A 27,006-nucleotide genomic window follows, 5' to 3' on the forward strand; every position below is an offset into this window, starting at 1 on the left:
AGGAAATATGTATTTCTTGAGTCCTCACCAACAAGAAACACCAAGCCAGTGCATTGGCTATTGTCCATAACTTTATCATTTACCTTGAATGTTCTTTCTCAGTAGCATTTGGCAGATCTCAACACCATTGTTTTAAAGATATTTATAAATCCAGTCAATGTTCTCACAGAGAAAATAACTGGTGAGAAAAAAAAAAGTATTTAACTGAAAAGCCTGCTTTGTTGTTAATTTATGTACTGTATCATGTACAACCTCTCATCTCACAAGAAACCAGTGTTCTCTCTGCAGGTGAAAGATTACAACAGTTTACCATAACTTACATCCCTCCACATACTTCTAAATACACATAAAAAATAAACATCTAAGATAAAGTACTGAATTTCCCAGGGTTGTAAGTCACTAGAGTTTTCTCTTAAGTAGAAGACTTATGTTCTATGTTATAATAGCTTCTTTTCTGTTTTCTATTTTGTTGTATTATATTCTACAATCTTTAAAGCCACTTTCCATTTGATTTGGGTCTTGAATACCTATTTTACCTTTGATTGGCACTAAATAATTCTGGGTTAATGAAACTGATGTTTAGGATTTCTTGTTTGTTTTGTTGTTTATTTTATGTTGTTTCTTTTTGGAATAATAGGGTGAGGTTTTTCTTTTGGATATTCAACTAAACATTGACATAGTTGTTACTATCGTGTTAAGAAAAAGATAAGTTGATTTCCTATAGTTTATTTTTTCCCTTAAACCCACTAAACCATTCATGGTGGGTCTGGAGAGGATGGTTCAGTGGTTAAGAGCAAGTACTTCTATTTCAGAGGACTCAGATTTGGTTTTCATGACCCAGATCAGGTGGCTCACAACTGCCTGTGACTCCATCTCTAGGATATCGAACTATGTGTTCTTGCCTCTACATGTGTACAACTTTGTGTATGTGTACAAACTATCCCTTCACTCCCTCATATACACATAAACTAAAACATTAAGTTAAATTAAAAAATACGTACTTTTCTATTTACAAATAATATTTATATGATCTCGGAATTGAAAGAGAATCAACATTGGACCCAAAGTGTTTCTGTCTTAATTTAAAATCTTCTAGCTATGTGAACTGGAAAAGAAACTTAAGTAGACATGCTTACATTTTGTCCTCTGTAAAAAGTGTCTTTGCATCATAAAACTGCACTAAGGACAAATGAGATAGTATTGTTATCTCTGGCCAGAATTAAGGCTTATGAAGTCCCTCAGGAATTAAAACTAAATCTGTCCATGTCTTTCCAACAATGAAGAAAACATGCCTCTCAAACAAAGAAAATCCGGTGCTCATCTAGTAATGAACTAAAGATTCAGGGGAAGCAGTCTTGGCTCTAATCTCAATGTTCCTTCATTCTTCCCTCTCCAAAGTCCCTGCTGTATGGGTCTCATTCTGCTTACATGAATGTGTCATGTTTCCACCCTGTCAATGCAACACTAACTATTAGGAAGCCTCCAGGCACTGTAGAAAACAATGATGTGTATTTCCAGTATAGTATGTGCCTACCTATTTACCAGTTCCAGAATGGGAAAAAAAAAAGAGAATATGTTTACAAAGAAAAAGGTACACTGAAGATAATAGCCCTGACAGGGCTCATTTCTCCTCAGCTTCACATGAAAGAGGAAAAATATGAAAATTGTATGGAATAATTTGATAGCTAATTAATTCATTTATGTAAAAAGCCTTTTTATCACTTTAAAAAAAAAATCCTAAAAGTTGAGTTGACAGGATTTCAGCAACTCGTCTCTTTATAAAATAAATTGGGAACAACACCTCCATCCCACACCATGTGGCTGGGGAGGGCAGGACTCAACCAAATGGAGCAGCCTGGGCTTTCTAGCCCTGGCCCTCAAAGAGGACTCCCGCAACACCACCTCACCAACCAGTAGCCAGCTTGGCACTTCTGGAACAGGGAGGTTAGGCACTGTTATGATCTCTTTGTGATGAGGAGGCGTGGTCCTGCCCAGGGTCACGATAGACTAAGTAGGACAAGGAGAACCACATGCAGGCTGGGGACAATCCGCCCTGGGCTCCGAAGAGAAAATACCAGCTTCCCGGTGGCACATTAGGATGCCAGGCAGACGGCCACTACTATGGTGAGAAAATGTATGGTGTGCTATGGGAGAGAGAGAGAGACAGACAGAGACAGGGAGAGACAGAGAGAGACAGAGACAGAGAGAATGCTTCATGTCCTATGAATAGAGGCATATCTCAAGAGGTGAAAGAGGTAAGCAGCAGGCTGGGGTGGGTGGCATGATTGTCACCCAGGGCCGTGGTGATGCCTGGGCCTGGGCTTCTGGGGGGCCCCACGTCTGGCTGCATTTGTGGATCTGATGCAACCATGGTCTCTGTTGATGTCATGGTTCCCGATACCATCAAAGGCTGAGAGGATAGGGCTGTACAGAATTGGCCCCACCTCTTACTGGCTGGAACACTAGGAAGATTTGGTCCTTCACTGGCTGGAGCACTCAGGGGACAGGGTCCTATACCTCATCTGGGCAGCACAATAACACGGACCCTGTTCTCGGGGCCATGGGCAAGCTGGCCCTGAGGGCGTGAGATTGGGAGAGCAGGCTGTGCCTCTCTTGTGGTTGCATGGGTGAGGGAAAGATGCCTTCCTCCCCTCTCCGCTAGCAGCATGTCGGGGACGGGACCCCACCCCTCAAAAGTTGCAGCACTTAGGAGAGCAGTCTCTGAGCCTTTCCTGGACAGCACGGTGGAGTCGATCCTGTAGACAGGAACACAGGTGAGCCAGCCCTGAGGGTGTGAGAGGAATGTAGCTGGTACTGTCTCTCTCCTCTGTGGTGTGGTGGTCGGAGTGAGGGAAAGATGCCCCCGCCCACAGCCTCCAGCTTACCCCTCACCCCTTACTGCCCGAGACAGACAAAGGAGCCCACCCTCCCCCTTACCAGCTGCAGCATTCAGGAAAGCAGGCCCTGCTCCTCACCTGGGCAGCACAGGAGAGCTGACCCTGTTGAGGAAGGTACAGGTAAGCCAGCCTGGAGGGTGTGAAAGTGGGATAGCTGGCCACACACCCCAAGTCTGCCATGTGGTGGTGAGGGCAAAGGAAAGTGGCCTTGTCGCACTTGCCCCTGACACCTGTGATGGGTGAGGGAGCTGACACTCCCTCCCCCTTACCAGCTGCAGTACTCAGGAAAGTGGGCCCTAAACCCCACCTGGGCATCACAGTACAGCTGACCCTATTGCTAGGGGTATGTGTGAACTGTCCCTGAAAACAAGAGCACGAGAGATCTGGCCCCGCCCTCATCGGTCATATGGTGGTGTGGGCAGGGAGAGATGCCCTTTACCCCCTTGCCACCTGTGGTGAGTGGGAGAGCTGGCCATGAGGTCACAAGAGCAAGAGAGCTGTCCCTGCTCTTCACCAGCTGCAGCACTCGGGAGAGTGGGCCCTGCACCTAGCCTGGACAACACTCTAGAGCTGGCCCTGGTAATGTAGGTGTGGGAGAGCTGATCCTGAGAGTGTGAAAGCAGGAGAATGGACTGACCCCGCCTCTTGCTCATCACTGCAAGGGGTAAAGTGGCAAGGGCAATACTTGAGAACTCCCTGGTGGTGGGAGTGATCGCAGGCTGACACATGCTGCAACTTTCAAGGCCCATAACCAGGATTATGAGTTGGCCCATCCCAGATCCACCCCATCCATGATCTGGGGGAGCATGTGAAAGGGACCGGTCCTGCAGACGCAAAGCTGCAGGATCTCCATGACACAGGGCAACAACAGGATGTCCAAGAGGAGTCCTAGTGAGGACCCAGCATCAATAATGTAGCAGAAACCAGAGGGCTGGAATCAGACCAATGATTCTTTGCAATGAACACTTGCAAGTAAAGATATATGTACAAAAGGGTTTACTGTGTGACTCACTGTATCACACTATAGCCTCCATGATGAGATACTTCCCTTTTTCTCTTTTCTGTTTCCTTTTTTTCTCTTAAATTTTATTTTATTTGGGGGGAGAGTTGCAAGGACAGAGGGTGGATATGAAGGGTGGAGAAATGAATGAGACTGAGATGCATAATATGGAATACATAGAGAATAAATAAAAAGTAAAAAAAAAAAAAGATTGTTTAAAAAGGCATGCAAATTGGCTCTGCATCCTTTAGAATGTGGACACTGAAAATAGGCCATGGCACCTGCCGTGCAGACAGGAGAGCAGCACTAGCTCTGGAGAGGTCTGACTGTTGCTGCAGCTGTGCTTGAGTGTTTCCACACATGCTGACTTCCAAAACCAAAAGAAGCAATTTGTTCATTGAATGCCATTGGCAAAGTGCCCGGCAATTGGTCTTTCTGTTATAAATATTGTTAATATTTAAAAATATGATTACTGTGCACATGATCATATGTGTAGGCACACATGCCACAGTGTGTATATAGATGTCAGAGGACAATCTAATGAAGTCAAGTCTTCCACTTTAAAGTGAATTCTAGAGTTTGAACTCAGATGCTCAGGCAGTGTGTTGAGTGCCTTTACCCCACTGAGACATTACCTGGTCTCAGTAATTTTTCTTTTAACAATTTGTTAGGATTTTCCTTAAAGTAGTATTACTGAAATTGTAACATGACTAATTTGTTTATTTTTAATTATATTAATGCAAAAATTTGTCATTAGCTCATGTATATTGCTGACATATCATCAAATAATCATCATATATAACATTCTAGAATGTTGGACAAAAATAAACTTGAATATAGATTATACATGTGTTCAGTCTAACTTCTGATTTCCTACCTTATCTCTTCAATCTTTAACAAATCAGAAATTGCACAATAAATTTCCATATTTTTGCCTTTTGCATTGCGAATAAATATAAGGAATCAGTAATTCTGCAAAGCAAAACTGCATAGTGATTAAAAGCAGCAACAGAGCAATCTACACTCAAATCTTCTACCTTATTGTCTCACAGCAACTTTTTCCTAATTTTGAACATCAGATCCAAAGCACATTTCAGTCTGTTTTTATTGATGAAATACTTTAGGCACTGTATTTAAATACTATAAATTTATTTCTATTGGAACTAGTATCTGGATAGACCAAGAAGAATTATGCACCTAGAGATGTGGGAGTCTCTGCAAACACCAGTTTAGAAAAGCACAATGTTGGTTTGAAACTGAGCCTTCACAAGGAAGTTAAGAAATTATAATTTATAAGAATCTTGCACCCTTCTCCTTCCCTACCAAAAGCAAAACAAACAGTAAAAAAAATAGATTGTACATTAGCTTCTTCTCTATTATTCATCTTCCCATTACAGTAATAAATTTCCTTGGAGAAATGAGCCTCAAGGAGGGAAAGTTACCTTTAGCTCATGGTGTGAGAGCATCCAGTTCATGGTCTTGCAACCCAGCTGCTTTTGGAACTGTCAGTGTAGATGGATGTGGCAAAAGGAAAATCTCACCCTGTTTATCAGGAAGCAAAGAAAAAGAATGAGAAAATAATCAAGGCCAGAGTGTACCCTTCCTAGGCATAGACTAAATGACCTGTCTCTTGCATCTAAGCCCTGTCTTGTAAAGTCTCTCCTACGACTCTATAGCCCCTTTATTATGATGCAATCCACATCCCAAGCTCTATCTCTGCACAAAGATACATTGAGGGCAAAGCCTTTAATCTGAGCTTTGGAAGGACATCTCAGATGCAAACCATAGTACTTCTGATCAAGATGATAGGGTTCTTTTCAGACTAAGATGATGCCTGCATTTAGCAGTAGCTATGCCTGTTGCTTTTGATGTAGAAGACTGAACTAAAACCTGTAATAGAAGATCACTAAGTGATTAAGAATCTTTATTTACAGAGTCACAGATTGCTCAGAATTTTCTAGATGTTATGTGAGTCAGAAGACTGAAAACCTTGATAATCAAAATTTGGATACTAACTGCTTTCTATTGCTTACCCCACTGTACCCCAATGCCCATGATCAGGCTTACTGGGAAAATTTGAAGCTCATTGTTATGAAGTTCATAACAAGCACCTTCTTTCTACTGTAGTCTGAGTGACTGGATTGAGCATTTGTTTTTAAGTGACTTAAAGACAGGAAGAGAGATGTAGAGATTGAATGAAAATAAGCTCCATTAGGAGTGATTTGTTGGGAATTCCCATTCCTTGTGTAAAATATACAACCTGTGTACATGTCTGTATAGCTTTCTGAAACTGACATCAGGGGACTGAAAAAAACAATCAAAAGATGTTAACATCAATGTATAAATAGGTTGATAACAAGAAATTTAAATCAGTCAACAAAGAGAAAAAACAGAACAAAATAATGATAAATTTCAGAGGATATAAACAAATTAACAACAGCTTAACAAGATGAGAAGATATTTAAAGTATTTAAAGAAAGTCTTGTAACTGAAGATGTGAATACATAGTAAACAGCTAAAAAATGATCACACAGTTCAAGACCCCAGGATAAGTGGAGAAAAGACTAATTAAGAGTCAGCTCAAATATTACAACTCAAATGCTAAGTCAAACCCATATGCTAGGTTTACAACCTAAAAGAAACTGTTAAGATTTATTTATTTGTGTATTTTATGTATGTGGATGTTTTGAGTGTATGTGCACCTGCACAACATGAGGGGTCATTGGAGCTATCTTAATCAATGTACCATTGCTGTGAAGAGATATCATGACCATGGCAACTTTTATAAAGGAAAACATTTAATTGAGGCTGGCTAACATATTCAGAGTTTTAACCCATTATTTTCATGGTGGGAAGCATGGCCACAAGAAGGCAAACATGGTGCTGGAGAGGATGAGAAATTTACATCTAGATCAGTAAGCAGCAGGAAGAGAGAGAGAGAGAGAGAGAGAGAGAGAGAGAGAGAGAGAGAGAGAGAGAGAGAGAGAGAGAGAGACTCTGGGCCTGATTTGAGCATTTGAAATCTAAAAGCCCACCAGCAGTGACACACTTCCTCCCACAAAACCACACCTACTCCAACAAAGTCATACTTCTTAATTCCTTCAAGTAGCACCATTCCCTAATGATCAAGCATCCACATACATGAGCCTAGGGGGTCCATTCCTATTCAAACCACAGCAGGATCCCATGAAGCTACAGCTATAGATGGTCATAAGCCACAATACAATGCTGGGGATTGTAGATGTAACCAACCGTCTTATTAAATAAGAAACACAGAACCAATGTAAAAGAGAAAGTCAAGAGGTCAGAGCTCAGAGCTAAAATCTCACCCTTCCTCCTGTGGTGCTCCTACCTCCCCGAAAGAGACCTACTTCCTGTGTGTATGTCTTTACATAGTCTTTCTGTTCTGCCTTCTCATTGGTTGTAAACCCAAACACATGACTGCCTCGTCACTGCCTGTAAGTACCGCCCTCCAGGTCTTAAGGGCGTATGTCTCCAATGCTGGCTGTATCCCTGAACACAAAGAGATCTACCTAGCTCTGTCTACCAAGCACTGGGATTAAAGGCGTGTGCCACAACCGCCACGCTCTTGCTATGGCTCTAATAGCTCTGAACCCTGGGCAACTTTATCTATTAACATACAATTAAAATCACATTTCAGTACAAATAAAATAGCAACATAGGGGATAGAGCTTTTAAAAGAGCCATAGTAAGGACAAAGTATTCTCAGTCACACTAGCAGAGGACAGAAGTGGGAGCTGTCATTTCGGTGCAATCAGCTCTGGGCTAAAACACTGGCTAAAGGACAGCAGAGAATGGGTAGCATAGCCTGTCCACTATGGAGTCTTAAAACACATTCAAGTCGAGTTAAAGGGACTGAAAACTGCACTTTCTTCATCAAATCTTTCTTCTGTAGTTCCTGGAAGACTTTTCTCAAGCAGAATCTCTGTTACCCAGCTGTCAAAATAGTCAGTAGAACACAAGTTGATGCAATCTCTAGGTTCTATGAATAACACTTCCAGTCTCATAACCCCTAAACTTGTTCCTTTCAACCAGTTATTTATAAATACATGGGAAGGCTGGAAAGTCTCTAGCAACATAACAACAATGGCCAGGAGATATAACCAGGGAGAAATGGCTTTTACTTTTTCACAAACAGTAAATAGATTAGAAGTCATATGCACTTTACTTTGTTATAGCTGATGAATTGAGAGCCCTGATTCAAAGTATTATTTGGTATGTCAAAAGACCATGGGAAATATGATATTTCATGAGCTATGTGAATTTTAGTACCAGATGGCAATTTTTGTTCTAGCAAGAGGAATTTGGTTTTCTATATCTGATCTTGAGATTCAGTCTTCATTCAGTTACTGTTTTAAGAATACAGTACACATTGTGTTATAGATATAAGTTTATTTTCCCTCAAAGTCAAATAAATCACCATTGAGTAGAAAATTATGTACTTTTTTGTTTAGATGGAGCTGCTTAATTTTACTACATTGTGTGGTGTTAAAATTGCCCCAAGCAATCTGTTCTCCATGAATCCCAAAGGAATAGGCTCTCATGGTCTGAGTTAAACAGGCAGTGGGGACTTTGGGATGCTTCCCTTGTTTAATATGTATTTAAGGAAAAACTTAGTAACTTACATTGGTAGTGAAATGACAAAGTACGTCACCACATTTCATATCTCATTGTACATTTCGTATATACAGATAATATGGACTTATTTCTGAGTTCAAGAAATGTGGAAAGTTTATTATCAAGTTATTTAAAATAATGTTTAATGTTTTAAAGTAGACAAAGTAAGGCAAAATGCAGTCATATAGGCAAGATGCATCCATGTAAACTTCACCGAAGAACGGAAGTGTCCATGTGATGAAGAAATATTTTAATACATTAATAATGAAAACATAAATCCATTTTTCCAGACTGAATTTCCACTTTTTTTTTTTTTTTTTTTTTTTTTTTTTTTTTTTTTTTTCGAGACAGGTTTTCTGCGTAGCTTTGCGCCTTTCTGGAGCTCACTTGTAGCCAGGCTGGCCTCAAACTCACAGAGATCCGCCTGCCTCTGCCTCCCGAGTGCTGGGATTAAAGGCGTGCACCACCACCGCCCGGCCTGAATTTCCACTTTTTATTAAATACTCTCAAAGGTAAACAATACCCCCTCTTTGTCATTAATGGACATTTTTGTTCCATTGAGATTCTTATCAGGGACTATGGGGGTCCAGCCCCTCGATAGTCTCCTCCCAGTGTCTGGGAAGAATCTACAACCAGCTGACAATTAATCTTTGATGAAATGAAATGAATCTATGTACACGAAACTCCTTAGTCCATATACTTATTTATTCTGTGACAGCTATAAGCTTATATTCTGCTCTCATATTTAGGTCATCTTTTTTTTTTTTTTTTTGGTTTTTCGAGACAGGGTTTCTCTGTGTAGCTTTGCGCCTTTCCTGGGACTCACTTGGTAGCCCAGGCTGGCCTCGAACTCACAGAGATCTGCCTGGCTCTTCCTTCCGAGTGCTGGGATTAAAGGCGTGCGCCACCACTGCCCGGCTATTTAGGTCATCTTTAGCCTGATTTCTCTCTACACTTGCCTGCGATCCCCTCTAAGTTCTGTCTTAATTCCTTCATCTAGTTCTGCCCCTTCTAGGTAGGTTCTCATCCATCTTGTTCCTTCCCTATCATCTCCTCTCCTGTCTCCTTCTCTCTTATCTGACTCTTCCTCATCTTCCATCTCATTCCTCTAATACTCTCCTGTAGCCCTTCAATCTACTTCTTCCCCATCTCAGTTTGCTCCTCTTAAGTTCTTACCCATCTAGTTCTTCCATTCTCTTCTCCTCTCTCTATCCTCTACTTTACAGTTATATATCTTCCCAAAATCACAATCCTCCCCTCCACCCAGGACACTCAGCCTGAACTTCCTCAGGCAGTCATTGTCCGCTATCAGGATCAAATGGAGGGTTGATAAGAATTACAAAGAGGGGCACTAGTTGTTAATTACCATTTGTGACCCAAAGGGGAAGTGACTAATGAATTAACTAAAGGCTAAATATGGGTAATATCTAAGAAGAGGGATCTTACGTGCACAACTGTAATCTTAAATGTGTTTGTTAAAAGATGTTAACAATCTATAAGTTGCTAGGTCAATGGGAGAAAATAAAACTGTCTTCTTTTTTCCTGTGGCTCCTATCTGTCCAAGCTGTCTGCCGTTTTTCTGCAGGGTGGGGAAAAGTGTGCTCAGTCTCTAGGCAACCTGTGTACAGGTAGATGCCTCTGGTGATAGTTAAAGGGAGATCTGGAACTGGAGGTAAGATTTGGAAAAGGAGGAAGTTAAGCTTAATTAGCACATCCACCAGGCCTTCTCAAACAGGTAGCCTGGATGCTTAAGCCTGTTCTTAGAGAGTACAGAGGTATCTCTGCTAAGGTACTTTCCTCCATCCAGTGATGGACCTGGCCGGATACTACCAATAATGATAATTACAGGGAGGCTTGAACTGGGAGTTCTGGCTGAGCATAGCTGTTAGCACAGAAGGTTATCTAAATATTCCTAGAAGTGGTTAGGTAAGTAGTTAGAGGTCTATAAAGTTAGTAAGAAAGCTGTAAGAAAGGAGGGGTCTGAGCTAAATTGTGTAAAGCTATTACTTAATGTCTACCTGACCTAGCCGGTGTCCCCTTGTGGAATTTACCTTAAGTCAGGAGACTCGCCTGTGGGTTATTATCACTGTTAATCCTTGGAAATTGGGTGACCACCTGGGTGATGTCTCCTTTAGTCCTTGAAAGTGGCTAGGGGAGATATCTGATTCCAGAGAAAGCCTTTCCTGAGGCTGTTCTCCAAATGCCTGGAATGTGTATGTCTAGAGAATGATCAGTCCACATTATTAGCCCTTCTTAGGGAAAAATCAATTGGGAAAAATATGAAGGTACACATGATTTTCATAACAGAATATAGCTGATATATAACAAGCCAAGTAACACCAAAAACTCCTTGGGATTTGGCTTCCTCTGGAGGAATTCCCTGATTCCTCCAGGTAGTGACTTTGCCATAACCAGCTGAGTTCCTATGATATTCCTGCGGCCCGCCGCAATTGCTTACATAAAGAATGGTAACGCCCATATTTTTTTTAACACAAATAAATCAGACTGTCTCTAAGGCATCTCTCATGATATCTTGTGCCCAAGTCTTCTCTGTTAAGGGGATATGTAACCACATCCCTGGATACTACTAAATTAGCAACGAGCAATAGTACTATTTATTCCCAGTTATTGTCCCAACCATCTTTGGTTTAAAGCAATATATATCTATATATGTATGTCTATATCTATATAGTTTAGTTTAAAGCTCTCTCTCTCTCTCTCTCTATATATATATATATATATATATATATATATATAATATTCCAGCTTACTGTAACTTATGTTGACTTTAAGATTGGCTATTCTAATTTTTTCAGTTGCTTTATAGGAACTACAATGAGCTTCCTTCCATACTGAGTTGGAGACAACATGCAACTGAGCAATTTTTATTGGTACTCAGATGCAGCAGCCATCCTTAAAGCCACTTAATCCATGTGGTTTTGCCTCTGTTGCTTCATGTTATTGTGCAAGAGACAAAACAAAAACCATCACATTGAGGCTGAACAAAGAAATTCAACATAAGGAGAAGAACCCCAAGAGCAGACACAAGAATCAGAGACCCATTCATTCATATACTCAGGAGTCCCATCAAAAAAACTAAGCTGAAAGCTGCAATAGGTACACAAGGAACCTGGTGGAGATCTGATCATCACTGTGCTTACTGCACTTGCTCCTTCAGTCTCTGAGTTCATATGAGCTTCTCTCAGTTGATGCGGAAGACCTTGTTTTCCTGGTGTAATCCATCCCCTCTAGCACTTACACTCTTTTGACCTCCTCTTCCATGGGGTTCCCTGGGTATTGAGGGATGGAATTTGATGGAGACATCTCATTTAGAGTACTGTGTTCCAAAGATGCAACTCACTCTCTCTCTCTCTCTCTCTCTCTCTCTCTCTCTCTCTCTCTCTCTCTCTGTGTGTGTGTGTGTGTGTGTGTGTGTGTGTGCGCGTGCGTGCATGCGTGTGTGTAATGTGTCTGGTTGTGAGTCTTTGCATCTTTTCTTACCTGCTGCAGAGGGAAGCTTCCTGATGATGACTGCATAAAGCAGTGATCTATGAGTATAGCTGAGTATCATTAGGAGTCATTTTTGTTATATATATTTATTTTACATATTTATTTTAGACAAACAATATTTGGTTTTACCCTAGGTCTCTGAGCTACCGAGTTTCTGCTTCTTGGTCATCCAAGCATTGTCATTTATGGGTCCCATGTCAAGGAGTGGGCCTTAAGACAATTCAGACATTGGTCAGCTGCTCCCACAAGTTGTGTTCCACCATTGTCCTAGCGTATATTTTGAAGACAGGAGAGATTGTAGGTCAAAGGCTGTAAGACAGGGTTGATGTTTACATTTCTCTTTTGGTAGCTTGCAGAATACTCTTCTGCCATGTAGACACTAGAACATAGGAGTCAAGATTTTATGTAGGTACCTGTTATGCTCAACAATGGATCACTTCTGTCAGTTTGCAGAGAGAAACCCTTTCTCTTGACAAAATCCTGAGTTTTTTGGGTATTTTCATGGCACCCACCTTTGGCCAACAACTCAGTCCAATGCAACCTACTCCTGGTACTGGAAGATTCATTTGATGACAAAAGATGCATCATTTGGGGTCCAGATACTCCATTAGGAGACATCATTAGGATCACCTTCTTATATTTTAGGAAGTTTCCACTGCACTAGGTTTCTATACCATCTCTCAAATGCCGCTCAATTCCATCCAAATGCTCCTCCAGCATTACCTCCCTAAACACTATCTTTCTTTCCTCTCCCCACCTGATCCTCTAGTTCTCATCCCCCACTGTGGTGGTATTGTGTTCCCGAAATATTGTGCACCCTAATAAACTTATCTGGGGTCAGAGACAGAAGATACAGAGCCACTAGGTACAAAGGCTAGAAAATAGTGGCACTCACACTTTTAATCCTAGCATTCCAGAGGCAGAAATCCATCTGTTCAAGGATACAGCCAAGCATCGTGACTCATGCCTTTAATCCCAAGAGGTGAGCCTTTAATCCCAGGGAGTGATGGCAAAAACAGAAAGATATATAAGGCGTGCAGACCAGAAACCAGAAGCATTTGGCTGGTTCAGCATTTAGAATTTTGAGTTCAGCTGAGACCTATTCTGGATGAGGACTCAGAGGCCTCCAGTCTGAGGAAACAAGACCAGCTGAGGATCAGGCGAGGTGAGGTAGCTGTGGCTTTTTCTGTCTCTCTGACCTTTCAGTGTTCACCCCAATACCTGGGTCAGGTTTGATTTTATTAAGAACTTTTTAAGATTCCTGCTACACCACACCTATAGTCTACCATTAAAATCTACTGTACTTTCTCCTCCAAGGGACATCCATGTGTCTGTCCCCTTCTTGTCCCTCTGCTATACCTAACCTTTCTGTGCCTACATATTGTAGGCTGGTTATCTCTTATTTAATAGCTAATATTTATATATAGTAAATACATACCATACTTATCTTCCTGAGTATGGGTGACCCCACTCAGGATTATTTTTCTAGTTCCATCTAATTTTAACAACTGAATAATACTCCATTATAGCATGAATCTTAAAAGTTCTTATTAATAAAATCAAACCTGAGGCCAGTTATTGGGGTGAACACTGGACGATCAGAGAGCCAGAACAAGTCACAGCTACCTCACCTCACCGGATCCTCAGCTGGTCTTGCTTCTTCAGACTGGAGGACTCTGAGTCCTCATCCAGAATGGGTCTCAGCTGAATGCTTAACCAGGCCAAATGCTTAACCAACCAAATGCTTCTAGTTTCTGGTCCTCACACCTTATATACCTTTCTGCTTTCTACCACCACTCCCTGCGATTAAAGGCTTGCTTTCTGGGATTAAAGGCATGATGAGTCACCATGCCTGGCTGTATCCTTGAACACATGGATTTCTGCCTCTGGAATGCTAGGATTAAAGGCGTGTGCTACCACTGCCTATCCTTTATGTTTAATATTGTGGCTGCTCTGTCTCTGACCCCAGATAAGTTTATTAGCATGCACAATATTTGAGGGAATACAATACTACACTCCATTGTGTAAATGTCTCAATTTATCTTTAACCATTCTTCTATTGAGGTACATTTAGATTGTTTCCAGTTTCTGGTTATTATGAATAAAGCATCAGTGAACATGGTTGAGTAAGTATCCTCTTTGGAAAGTAAAGTATCCTTTGGGTAAATGTAAGAAAATGGAACAGCTGGATCTTGAGGTAGACCAATTCCCAACTTTCTGAGGAATTTCTGTATTAATGATGACCACAATATTGACTGTACAAGTTTGCACTCCCACTAGCAATGGAGAAATGTTCCTCTTGCTCCACATCCTCACCAGCATGAGCTGCCATTTGTTTTATTGATCTTAGCCATTCTAACAGGTGTAAGATGAAATCTCAGAGTCATTTTGATTTTCATTTCTCTTATGTCTAAGGAAGTTGCACATTTCTTTAAGTGTTTCTTAGCCATTGAGTTTTCTCTATTGAGAATTTTCTGTTTAGATTGAACCCATTTTTAATTGAATTATTTGTTTTTTTGATACCTAGTTTCTTTATACATTTTTTTTATATTAGTCTTTTACCAGATGTGGAGCTAGTAAAAATATTTTCCCATTCTTTAGGCTGCTGCTTTGTCTGAATGACAGTGTCCTTACTTTACAGAATCTTTTCAGTTTCATGAAGTACCATTTATTAATTATTGATCTCAGGGACTGTGCTATAAGTGTTCTATTCAGAATGTTTTCTCTTTCTGCCAATGAGTTCAAGAGTATTCCTTTTTTTTCTTTTCTAGCAGGTTTTGTGTGTCTGATTCTATATTGAAGTCTTTGATCCATTTGGACTTGAGTTTTGGGCAGGGTGATGTGCATGGATCTGTTTGTATTGTTACATGTGAACACTCAGTTTGAATTGCACCATTTGTTGACGATGCTTTCTCTTTTCCAGATTGTATTTCTGGCTTCTTTATCTAAATTCAGGTGTCCACAGGTGTATCGATTTAAATCTATGTCTTTAATTCAATTCCATTGATCCTTATGTCTGTTTTTATGCCAATATAATGTGGGTTTCTGACTATAGCTCTGTAGTACAACTTGAAATTGGGAATTTGAGACCTTCAGCAGTTTTTGTTATTCTTGTTTGTTTATTTTGTTTAGTTTCTATTATTTGGGATTCTTTTAGAAATCCTTGGTTTTGATTTTTCCATATGAAGTTGAGAATTGTCTTTTCTAAGTCTGTGAAGAATTGTGTTGGAATTTTGTTGAGGATTGAATCTGTAGATTGCTTTTGGTAGATACATCTATTGAGGGCAATTGAGGGCTAGCCTTAATGCCCTCTCAGGGTTCAAGGGGAAGGCTACTGTCAAAGTTAGGCTCAAGGCATCTGAGGGTAAAAAAAAAATCTCTCACTCTGTGCTTTATTGGGCCAATTTCTTTTTATTTATTTTTCCTACTGGTCTCCTAATTTTCTTGGCCTAATTGTTTATAATTTCTTAACTCTAACTCTCTGCTCTCATCTTCCTGCCTCTTCTCATGTCATGTAATAATTCTTCTTTCACAAGTGGTTCAAAGCAATAGAAAAAGTTACAAGAGTTACCTCTCATTGGTCAAAAGCACATTCCTAGGGTAAGGAATAAGGAGTTGAGCAATTTACCATGAAAACACATATTTTCAAGGTTTCAGGAATAAGAGGGGGGGGTCGAACATAGTGCCCAAATGAGAAAAACTTTGATATAGGTCTAAGCCGAGTGATGGTGGTGTACCCCTTGAATTCCAGCACTTGGGAGGCAGAGGCAGGCAGCTCTTTGTGATTTTGAGGTCAGCCTGGTCTATAGAGTGAGCACCAAGAAAGGCACAAAGCTACACAGAGGAACCCTGTCTTGGAAAAACAGAGAGAGAGAGAGAGAGAGAGAGAGAGAGACAGACAGACATAGGTCTATTGTCAGCAGACTTAGCAAGTGAAAAATTGACATGTTTTTCTTAGGATGTTTTGTGTTAGTCACCTTGGTAAGACACCTGCAACTCTGACCTTGTGCATATCTGTAAAGTTGTGATCTACTTACAAAGGCCTTTAGTCTAATTTGAACATGCTCTGAAGCAAAAATGAGCTAAATGTGTGCAGTTTGTGTTAGACTGAAGAAAGATTGTTATTTTTGTCAGTCTGAGTAAAAGGAACAAGTCAGGCTTTAAGTGTCTACAGTCTAGTGGGAAAATAGATATGGCTATGAAGCATATCTTAGTATATTTTCTATATATCAAAATTATATAGCTAAATGAAAAGTCATCTTCCTGACCACCCACAGATATATGTACCCATAAGACTGAGATGTAATCATGAGATTACATATACACATTTTATGGAAATGCATAGTAATGGGGGAGATATCATAGCTGTTATTACATAAGAATTCAATAAGAAACAGCCAATTCATTCAAAAGGAAATAATTCCAAAATGCCCTGCATTTTGGTTTAATCCTCCATCAGAATCTTTGACTCTGGTGGGTTGGATATTTTATGATGGCTGAAAAAATTTCTTACTGCATAATCCTGCAGCCTGTAATAGCTCATGGTAATGGCTCCTGACATACATTTATTTTCTTGATTTCTTTGGAATTGGTGCTTATTTCCCCCTTTTCTGATTTTGTTATTTTTTCTCTCTGTTTTTTTTTTTTGTTAGTTTAGATAAGGATTTTTCAGTCTTGTTGATTTTTCTCAAAAACAGCTCTTTGTTTCATTGATTTTTTTGTATTGTTCTTTTTGTTTACATTTTATTGATTTCAGCCCTTTAATTATTTCTTGCCATCTGCTTCTCTTAGTTGTGATTATTTCTTTTTATTCTAGAATTTCATGTGTGCTATTAAGTCTCTAGTATAAGATCTCTCCAGTTTTTTAAAATAGGCTCTTATTACTATGAATTTGCTTCTTAGTACTACTTTCATCGTGCCCCATATGTCTGGGTATGGTATATATTCATTTTCATTGAATTCTAGAAAGTTGTTAGTTTCTTTGTGGCCTGACCCATTTTTCATTCATTAGAGAAATTTTCAGTTTTCATGAGTTTGTAAGCTTTCTGTGCTTTCCATTGTTTTTGATATCTAATGTAACCTGAGATATTCTGGTAAAATGCAACGAGTTATTTCAAGTTTTTTGTATCTGTTTGTGTCCAGGTATGTGGTCAATTTTGGAGAAAGTTCCATGAACTACAGAGAAGAGAGTATTTTTCTGTGTTTTGGTGAAATAGTCTGTAAATTTCTGTTAGGTCCATACGGTTTATAGTGTCTTTTAGCTCCAGTAGTTCTCTGCTAAGATTTTGTCTGGATGAAGCGTCTATTGGTGAGAATGGGGCATTTGAGGCCCCACCCCCGTTATCAGTGCATGAAGGTCAATGTGTGATTTTAGTTGTGTTTCTTTTACAAACTTGAGTACCTTTGTATTTGAGGGATAGATGTTAAGAATTGAGATGTCATCTTAGTGTATTTTTGCTGTTGTTGTTATTGAGTATTTGGTGTCCTCCATCTCTTTTGGTTAGTTTTATTTTGAAGTATATTTTGTTACATAAGTAGCTACACCAGTGTGCTCCTTAGGTCAATTTCCTTGGAATATCTTTTTTCAGACCTTTACCATGATGTAATATCTTCCTTGATATCTAGGTGTTTTGAGGGTTTTTTTTTTTTGTTTTGTTTTGTTTTGTTTTTGTTTTTGTTTTTGTTTTTTTTCTCTTGAATGGAGCAGAAGTTGGATCCTGGTTTTGCATTCTTTCTGTTAGTCTGTTTTGTTTTTTTTTTTCATTTTTTTTTTTTAAAATTGGGGAATTGAGATCACTGATATTGAGAGATATAAATCACTAATGATTATCGATTCCTTTTGTATGTTGTTGCATTGGTTCTTGGTAGTAGTTGTGGTATTGTTATGTGTGAATATCTGAGCAGTGTGTGTGTGTGTGTGTGTGTGTGTGTGTGTGAGACAGAGAGAGAGAGAGAGAGAGAGAGAGAGAGAGAGAGAGAGAGAGAGAGAGAGAGAGAGAGATTCCTTTAATTTTTCTGGTGTGAGATCATTTATTCACTGTGTTTTCCTGGGTGTAATTAACTTTCTTAGGTTAGAATTTTCCTTCTACTACCTTTTTTAGGGCTGTATTTGCAGATAAATATCGTTTAAATCTGGCGTTATCATAGAATATCTTATTTTCTCCATCTGTGGTAATTGAAGTTTTTTTGGGCAAAACAGTAGCTGAGGCTGGCATCCATGCTTTCTTAGAATCTGAAGCACAACTGTCCAAGCACTTCTGACTATTAGAGTCCACACTGAAAGGACAGGTGTAATTCTAATAGGTCTACTTTTTTATGTTATTTGGTTTTTTTCCCCCTTGCAGATTTTAATATTCTTTCTTTGTTCTGTATGTTCAGTATTTTTGATGATTATGTGCCTAGGGTTTGTTCTTTTCTTTTCCAATCTATTTGGTGTTCTGTATGCTTTTTGTACTTTGACAGGCATCTCCTATAGTTTAGGAAAATTTTCTTCTGTGATTTGCTGAAAATATTTTCTAGGCCTTTAACCTGGGATTCTTCTCCTTCCTCTATATCTATGATTCTTAGATTTGGTCTTATCATAGTGTTCCAGATTTCCTGGATGTTTCATGTCAGGAATTTTTTATATTTAACATTTTCTTTGACCAATATACCCATTTCTTCTAATGTATTTTTATACCAGAGATGCTCTCTTCCACCTCTTGTATTCTATTGGAGAAGCTTGCCTCTGTAGTTCCTACTTGAATTCCTAAATTGTCATTACCAGAATTCCTTTAGTTTGTGTTATCTTTGTTGATTCTATTTCCATTTTCAAATCTTGAACAGTTTTTTTTTTTCATTTTATTCCACTGCTTCTTTGTGATTTTTCTTGATTTCTTTAAGGTATTTATTTATTTCCTCATACTATTTTGGTTTTCCTGGATTTCTTTAAGTCATTTATTAATTTATTCTTTAAGGACCTCTATCTTCTTCATACAGGCAGTTTTAAGTTTTTTCTTGTTCTTCAGCTTTGTTGAGACATTCATATCTAACTCGAGCAGAACAGCTGGCTTCTAGATGAGATATATCACCCTGGATGTTTTGGTTGTTTTTGTTTTTTTCCTCAACGTAATATTTTTATGAATTGTTTGGGACTTCATACAATGCACCCTGGTCACAATTGCTTCCCACTACTCCCATGCCCACCATCCTGCCCTTGTGCTCTCCGAGAGAGAGAGAGAGAGAGAGAGAGAGAGAGAAGCAAATCCAATTTCTGTAACTCATTAGAGCACAAGCATATATAGTCATGGTCAAACTCCCAGTAGTCATTCTGTTAAAGAAAACTGAGGCATTTCCCCATTGGCATCTTGGCATCTTAGATTGAGGTGAGTATAGGTTTAGGCGCCGATTTCTGGATTTATGTTTGTTGGGTGGGTGTTTTGGTCTTTGGTTTCTGTTTCCTCTCTGGGTTTTTCAAGATTTTAATGGCTGTGTGTTTTGTGGTAGAAAAAAAATTTTTGATCTAATAGTTGCAGCCACTGGAGATTCCAGGAAAAAAAAAAGAGTGTTTCTGGGTATTAGGAGCTAACACTTAGGTATGGGTGTAAGCTAAGGGTCTGAAGGGGTTCACAGGAGAGAGGAGAACAGAAGGTTCAACCAGGATATACTCATTTCTTCTCCTTAGAATGTAGGAACACACTGAAGAGAAGTCATCCCAGATGATCTACTAAAATGCTGGGGTTTGGATCTAAAGCACTGGAGGGAGAGGAGAATTTTTTCAGACAGCCTAACTATTTCCCTGGCAGGAGTGGTCTGTGGTTTAGCAGGGAGTGGAATTGGGGGCTGGAATAAAGCAAGCAGTGTTGTGGTAGGTAGCAGAGGAAGGTCTGTGCAATGCTCAGGAGATGTGGGCAGAAGGGAAAAGAAGGCTGGAGCAGATTTTCTGTTGTAGTTCTAGGCATGAGACTGAGGGATTGGTTCTGGAGGAACAAAGGGAGAGATGAAGATAGGCAGTCTGCTGACAGTCTCCATCAGGGATAGGAACTCAGGGATTGGGACTGGAGGTGGAGAAGGAGAGGTGAAGATCTCCCCTATATTTTCTCCTTTTAAAAATATGTCACTGGTGAGACTGAGCATTCTTTACAAAGCCTCCAGTTTGAAAAGGCAGCTGGTGGCAGTATGTCTTGAGCAGCATCAACATACACTGCAGAAAATTTATTTTCCTCTACATCTAATCAATATATTTTAGAACAAAACTATGTGCATTTATTTTGACAATAATTATAGAGTAATGGTTAAGTAGTACTATCTGGGGACTGGAGTAGACACCTCTGGAAAACAGAATAGAACAGCAATTTTTATAAAATAATTTGTTTTTCTCATAAATCATTTCAAGCATCATTCAATAGTAGTAGTTTTAGTTATTGGAGTGAGTATTATCAAAACTATTCTCCTAGCAAGTACGTGTGAAAACATTTTGTGCAATTTATTTATTTTTTATTTTTTATGTGTATGAGTGTTTTGCCTGAAGGTATATTTCTGCACCATATCTGAGTGCAGGTCCAGTAGCAGCTAGAAAACCTTGGGTTTCCTGGAACTGCAGTTACTGGGGGTTATAGGCCGGCATGTGGGCAGGTCCTTTACAAGAGCAGAAAGTGTTCAATTGCCTCTCAGCCATCTCCCTAGCCCCTCTTTTCAATTTTTAGTGCCTAATCTCATTTACCTGTAGTTATCTGGTGCTTAGAACTGAACAAAAATTTTTTCTACAAAACTGTGTGACTTAAGTGTAAGAAAGTCTTTATTGCTTTCATAAAATGTTTTTCCTGTGGAAAAAGAAAGAATCAAATCCACCAACATCAGAATCAAATCAATTCCTATTCATTGTCCACCTTATCTTCGAAAGGAGTTCAGAGGAGTTGAAAGTTGAAAGAGGGTAGAAACCAATCAGGGAGACCAATAGCTACTCTCCTATATTACACTGTGACAAGACCTATTGTGATCTGCTTAGTTCAAGGAATGAGACTTAGGTTCTGCTCTAGGAATATAGGTCCATCAAAGCCTTACAGCTAGTGGGGAGCTCATTAATGTGGTCATTCCAGAATGTTGTAGACTGTCAGCATCTAGTACCCAGCACCCAGCACCCAGCACCCAGTTCCCATCCGAGATGTGCTGTCAACCACCAGTTAGAAGCCAAGCCTAGATCCCTGAAGCTGACTAGCCAGACTAACCAACATAATCAGGGAACTCCAGATTTAATCAGAGACTGTGCCTCAGTAAATTGAGTGGAGAGTTCATGAGTAATATATGAGACATCAGTCTCTGTACTCTATATGCCATATAGATGCATGCACTCCAAGAGAACACACACACACACACACACACACACACACACACACACACACACCCAGGCATGCACTCCAAAAACATGTGTGTGCACATACACATGAGTGTACACACACACATACACAAACACAAAGACATACCTAAAATTAATTAAATTCACAAAACGAAATTAAATGCAAGCTATTATATTAGTGATGATGTCACTAGGCAGACTGACATCCAACCAAAAGACTGACAAACCCAACTGTTGTCTCCATTCATATTATAAATCTTCGAATCACTTTCATACTACCAGAGGCAATTCTCACATTGACATAGTATGGTAGAATGAACAGGAAGTCATAATTTGCAATGCTCTCTTGACCTGAAGTGTTCTGTCTCTGTATCATCTTAGTTCTACTAAGGGGGTGGTCATTATTTTATCACTGCATAATTGAGGAACTGGGGACCTGGGAGGTAAAATGTATTCTGACAGGTAAAATGGAAAGTTCTGAGAAATACATATATATGGAAATAAGAATTTAAATTGAGGGACATGTTCCTAAGTATTCTCATTCCCTTCTTAATAATTAAGGACTGTCAGGAAATTACCTCCCACAGGGTCTCTAAGACAGATGAATTATATCCTGCTTTTCATCTGCAAAGCTTATTTTCAATATGTCATTTTAACACAGAGTTGAAGAAGCTTAGAATTTAGTGTGGAAATTAGTCACTAAAATCTGTTGACAGTGACATTTTGACCTCAGAACTCACATAATAGTTTTTGAGAAGAGAAAAAACACTAGATCGGTTGAAAGTGAGTTCAACAGAAGGCAACTGAAAGAATGCAGCATTTTAGTAAGCCTTTAAGCAAAGATTCATATAGTCTTCTTATTGGCTTCATTAAGGATTTCTGGAGAACTTCATAGATATAGACCTGACCTTTCTACACGAAGTCACCAGTCTTGTGTGCTACACACGTACAAGAGAACACTGGGAAAAATACTACAACTCCATTTAGAGACAACAAAACAAAAATTGAAAATATTTGGCTGTTTTCTAATAGAGCATATTCAGCAAACATCTTTGGAAACTTGGTACCGGTATAAATTATTACAGAATAGAAATAAATACATATGGCTCTTCATACATACATGAAGGAGTAGAGATTAAAATATAATAAAATAATTGGATATTAAAGTTGAATGTGATGGTGCATGTCTTTAAGTCCAGCACTCCAAAGACAGAGTCAGGCAGATCCCTGTGATTTTTTTTGAGGCCAGCCTGGTCTACAGAGCTAGTTTCAGGACAGCCAAGTCTACACAGAGAAACTATGTCTCAAATAAACACATAAATATAAAATGAAAATACTTAATCTTTAATTTTTTTAAATACCTGGAGGTGGTGGCTCCTGCCTTTAATCCCAGCACTCAGGGGCCAGAGGCTGGAGTTCAAGACCAGCCTGGTCTATACAGTGAGTTCCAGGACAGCTAAGGCCAGTGCTACATAGTGAAACCTTTTCTTGAAAGACAAAAAAGAAATAAATAAAGAAAGAAAGAAAGAGAGAGATACATAGAGAGTGAGAGAAGAAAGAAATGTGTAGTTTAAGTAATTATGTTAAAAACCTGGATATATCATAGTACAATTGAGTGTCACTGTATTAGTCATAAAATAGAAGCCAATGGCACAATTTACCAAACAGAAGAATAAGCTTTTCTGCTTAACTTATAAATCAAGGCTTGATGTATTTATCCATTGCACCAAAGGAAAAGGAGATTGTGCTGGACAAGCTGTAAAAGATGGGCAAGGTGCATGGAGAACTAGAGAGAAGATATTAGAGGGCCTCTGACAGAAAGTGAAGTAGTATCTGCCATCCATAGTTATATATCTGGGCATATGTCATCATGATGTAGAACTTTACACCTCAGTAAGAGAGAAAATTATTTGTTCTTGTAGATAGATCCAGTGACACTCACAGGAAAAACACACAGAAGTATCTGGTGAACTGAAATGCTGACTATTTCTATGAGGTAGAGAGATTAATTAAAAAGATAAAAACTTGTAGCTGGACAGTTGGTTCACAGAGACTAAATTGGCAATCAGGGAGCCTGTATGGGTCTAACCTATTTTCTCTGCATATATGTTATGGCACTATATCTTGGTCAGCTTATGGAACTCCTGACTGTGGGAACAGAGGCTGTCTGTGACTCTTTCGTTTGCTTTTGGGTACCTTTTCCTCCTATTGGATGCCTTGTCCATCCTTAATATGAGGGATGGTGCCTAGACTTACTGCAACTTGATATGCCAAGTTTTATTGATATCCATGAGTGGCCTGCCCTTTCCTGAAGAGAAAAGGAAGAGGATTGATGGGGAAGTGGGAAGTGAGAACTGGAAAGGGAGAAGGGGAAACTATGGTCTGGACTTAATATACATATAAGAAAAGAAGAAATTTTAAAAAGGAAAAAGAAATTGGTGTCTGGGTATGTCCTGTACCAATTCTGGGAGGCTGACCCCCCCCTTTCATATGTAGTTTTCGCTAACTATGTGCTTTTGTCAATGGAAGCAACCTGACTTCGGTCTCACCTCTTTTGTACTCATTTACTATTGAGTTGCTCAAGCCTGCTGATGTTTAAGTATATCTGAAGCCAGAACAGAAGAAAAACTCTGGTGAGTTGGTTTCTTTTAAAACAGCAGTCAATCTTTACAAGATACAGAAGAAAGTCCATTTTCATCAGACAAAAATGAAGAACACACATTGTTCCTTCTCTGCTTCACTGATAGATGACCTCAGAGTGTATTGCAAATACTTCTTCTAAAAGCCCCCTTTCCTCCCCCTCTCCCTCCCTCTCTCTTTCTTTCTCTTCAACACACACACACACACACACACACACACACACACACACACACACACTTTTTACTCATAATAACTCACTCTCATTATTCACCAGGTAATAATTAAAACATTATCTAAGACTTTTTCTTATGGTTTCTCTGTCAACATACAGAATGACACCCAGACAAAATTGCCCGCACACTATTGTGGGTTAAAGAGACTGTACTCCAATGGGCACTCATTAGAACAAATTCAGCCGTCATGTCTGTCTGGGTAAGAGGCCTATGTAGGCAATGTCAGCTGATTTATTTTTGAAGCTTAATACACACCATGCCAAAGCTGACTGCATTCATCAATACACAGTTTTTGAACAATTTTTCTTCCCGTCTTTTAAATGAACAGTTGCCTTTTGACAAAGTCTGCTGCTCATATTGATGATCCTAAATTCATGATTAAAAACTAATCCAAACATAAAAAAATCCAAAAATATCAACTGTAGAAATGTCTGGCAGGTATTACCAGTAGCTAAGTGTACAATTATTCTGTTTAAATTTAACACCAAGAGTTTCATGGCATCATGCTTTGTCAGCATACACTGCTGTCAAGCAGAGTAACCTAATTCTGGAGTAATCTCCTAGGGTCAGTGAGGAAAAATGGTGCTTGTTGATGGTGGATGGACACACAGTATGTTCAGGCCATGCCAACACAGTCCAGTGCATTTCCCAAGAGCTCTTTGTTTATCTGCCAAACACTCACCAGGGACACTGCAGGACAATAACAGTTTTCTAGAATGACCCTTAATGAATCCTGGCAGATGTTTGTTTTTAATCAAAGGCCATCACACTTTGGGTAGCAGATTTACAGATGTCTTTAGGGACTACATTGGACATGAGTGCATTTTAGAATTATTCTGTTACTTTTATTACATGTGATGTTGCTTCCCCCAGAGCACAGCCTGCTCTGTGGATGCTACTACATCTGACTTCAGCATCCTCAACAGCTATCAATATTTTATTCAATTTTAAAGATGAAAGCAGATCCTGAGAACTTAAATGATCTATAACAACAGCTATCCCTGAGCAGTTAGGTTTCTTACTAAATTAATGAAAAGTTTCAATTAAATGGAGGGTAGAGAGGAGATCTTTGCAATGTTAGTGACTATTGGATTGAGTTCTATTTTACAAAACCATCTAATCTCAATGCCCTTGTAACAAGAAGATTGAGAGCTCAGTTACCCCTTGTTGTCCAAGTTCTTGACAAATGGAAGGCATAGCCAGACTGAACCAGGTGGTCCCAGGAATCTGTCCTGATTCCTTTGAAGGTTCATCTTTATTACCAGGAATCTTGTGTAGTTTTATTGACTGAAAACTCTGAAGGTAAATTAAAAATTAGATACCTGTGTTTATGATGATAAGTAAAGTTGGAGGTAATCAAAACTACCAACATGCAAGTGTTTGATTTATACTGTTTAGTCTACAGAAGCAGCTTGATTTGGGCATTTTAAGGGCATTTGTGATATGTCTATCACAGTGTATCACAGCCTCCATTCTGAGACTAGAACAGGATCTTCCTTCCACATCAGATTTGAAGACCTGAATCCCTCAACCTATTTTTTCAAAGGACAAGTGATTAAATAGACACATACCTCTGTGTCTATAAAATTAGAATCTAGACACAGGGTGTCCTTGTTTTGTTTCCACAGCAGCTTGGGGAAGGAATGTGTTTATCTGGCTTACAATTTCTGATCATAGTCTATTATCAAGGGAAATCAGGGCAGAAACTCATGCAGAGCAGAGGAAGGTGTCATGATGGAACACTGCTTCTTGGCTCTCTCTCCAAATCTTTTCAACTTACAGTTATATAGGACCTGGAGCCACCTGTTCAGGGTCTGCATCACCCACAGTAGACTTGCACATACCACACTGATCATTAATCAAGAAGATGCCAAGCACACATGCCCACAGGACAATGTGATGGAAGCAATTCCTTACTAGAGATTCCCTTTTGTCAGGTATATCTAGGTTCCTGTCAAGTTGACAAAAACTCACCAGTACACAGGATTTCTTTTAAAGCAGTTAATATAAAATTCCTCCTGGAGAAGGATGCAATCAAAGGTGCAGGACTACAAGCATTGCTATTCTTTTTTTTTTTTTTTTTTTTTTTTTTTTTTTTTTTTGGTTTTTGAGACAGGGTTTCTCTGTGTAGCTGTGCACCTTTCCTGGGACTCACTTGGTAGCCCAGGCTGGCCTCGAACTCACAGAGATCCGCCTGGCTCTGCCTCCCGAGTGCTGGGATTAAAGGTGTGCCACCACTGCCCAGCTAAGCATTGCTATTCTTCACGCCCTTATTGAGAGGCCCCACTAGTCAAGTGAGAGACATGGGGGCTGGCATGCAACCAGCCTTCCCAATGCTCTCTCCACACCAGTCCAACAATAAAGTTGAAGATTGGGATATGAACAACTATACACATCTCTTTTCAACCCACCCATCACTGAATATATAGATTGTCCTATACTTTCATGTTGTAAGTTACTGAGAAAAAAAATGATGGAGGAAACATGAAAACTTATACACAGTCCTGTACTCTGCAACCAGTCAAAGCGTCATCTTCAGATTAGTAAATTTCCACAAGTCAGAAAACAGATATTTTTTTCCTAGAATAAGTTAGGTAGACCATTTTCAAATATAATAACAAATATAACACCAACAAAATATGAAATCTTATACCACTTTCAACATTTATGGGAAAGTATGAATAAAGTTGAATTTTTTTCACTTTATTATTTACAAAAATAGAAAAAAATGCTAATGCTTAGTAAAGTAGTTGT

This window comes from Peromyscus leucopus, chromosome 1 (assembly GCF_004664715.2).
Source record: "Peromyscus leucopus breed LL Stock chromosome 1, UCI_PerLeu_2.1, whole genome shotgun sequence".
In the NCBI taxonomy this organism is placed as follows: Eukaryota; Metazoa; Chordata; class Mammalia; order Rodentia; family Cricetidae; genus Peromyscus; species Peromyscus leucopus.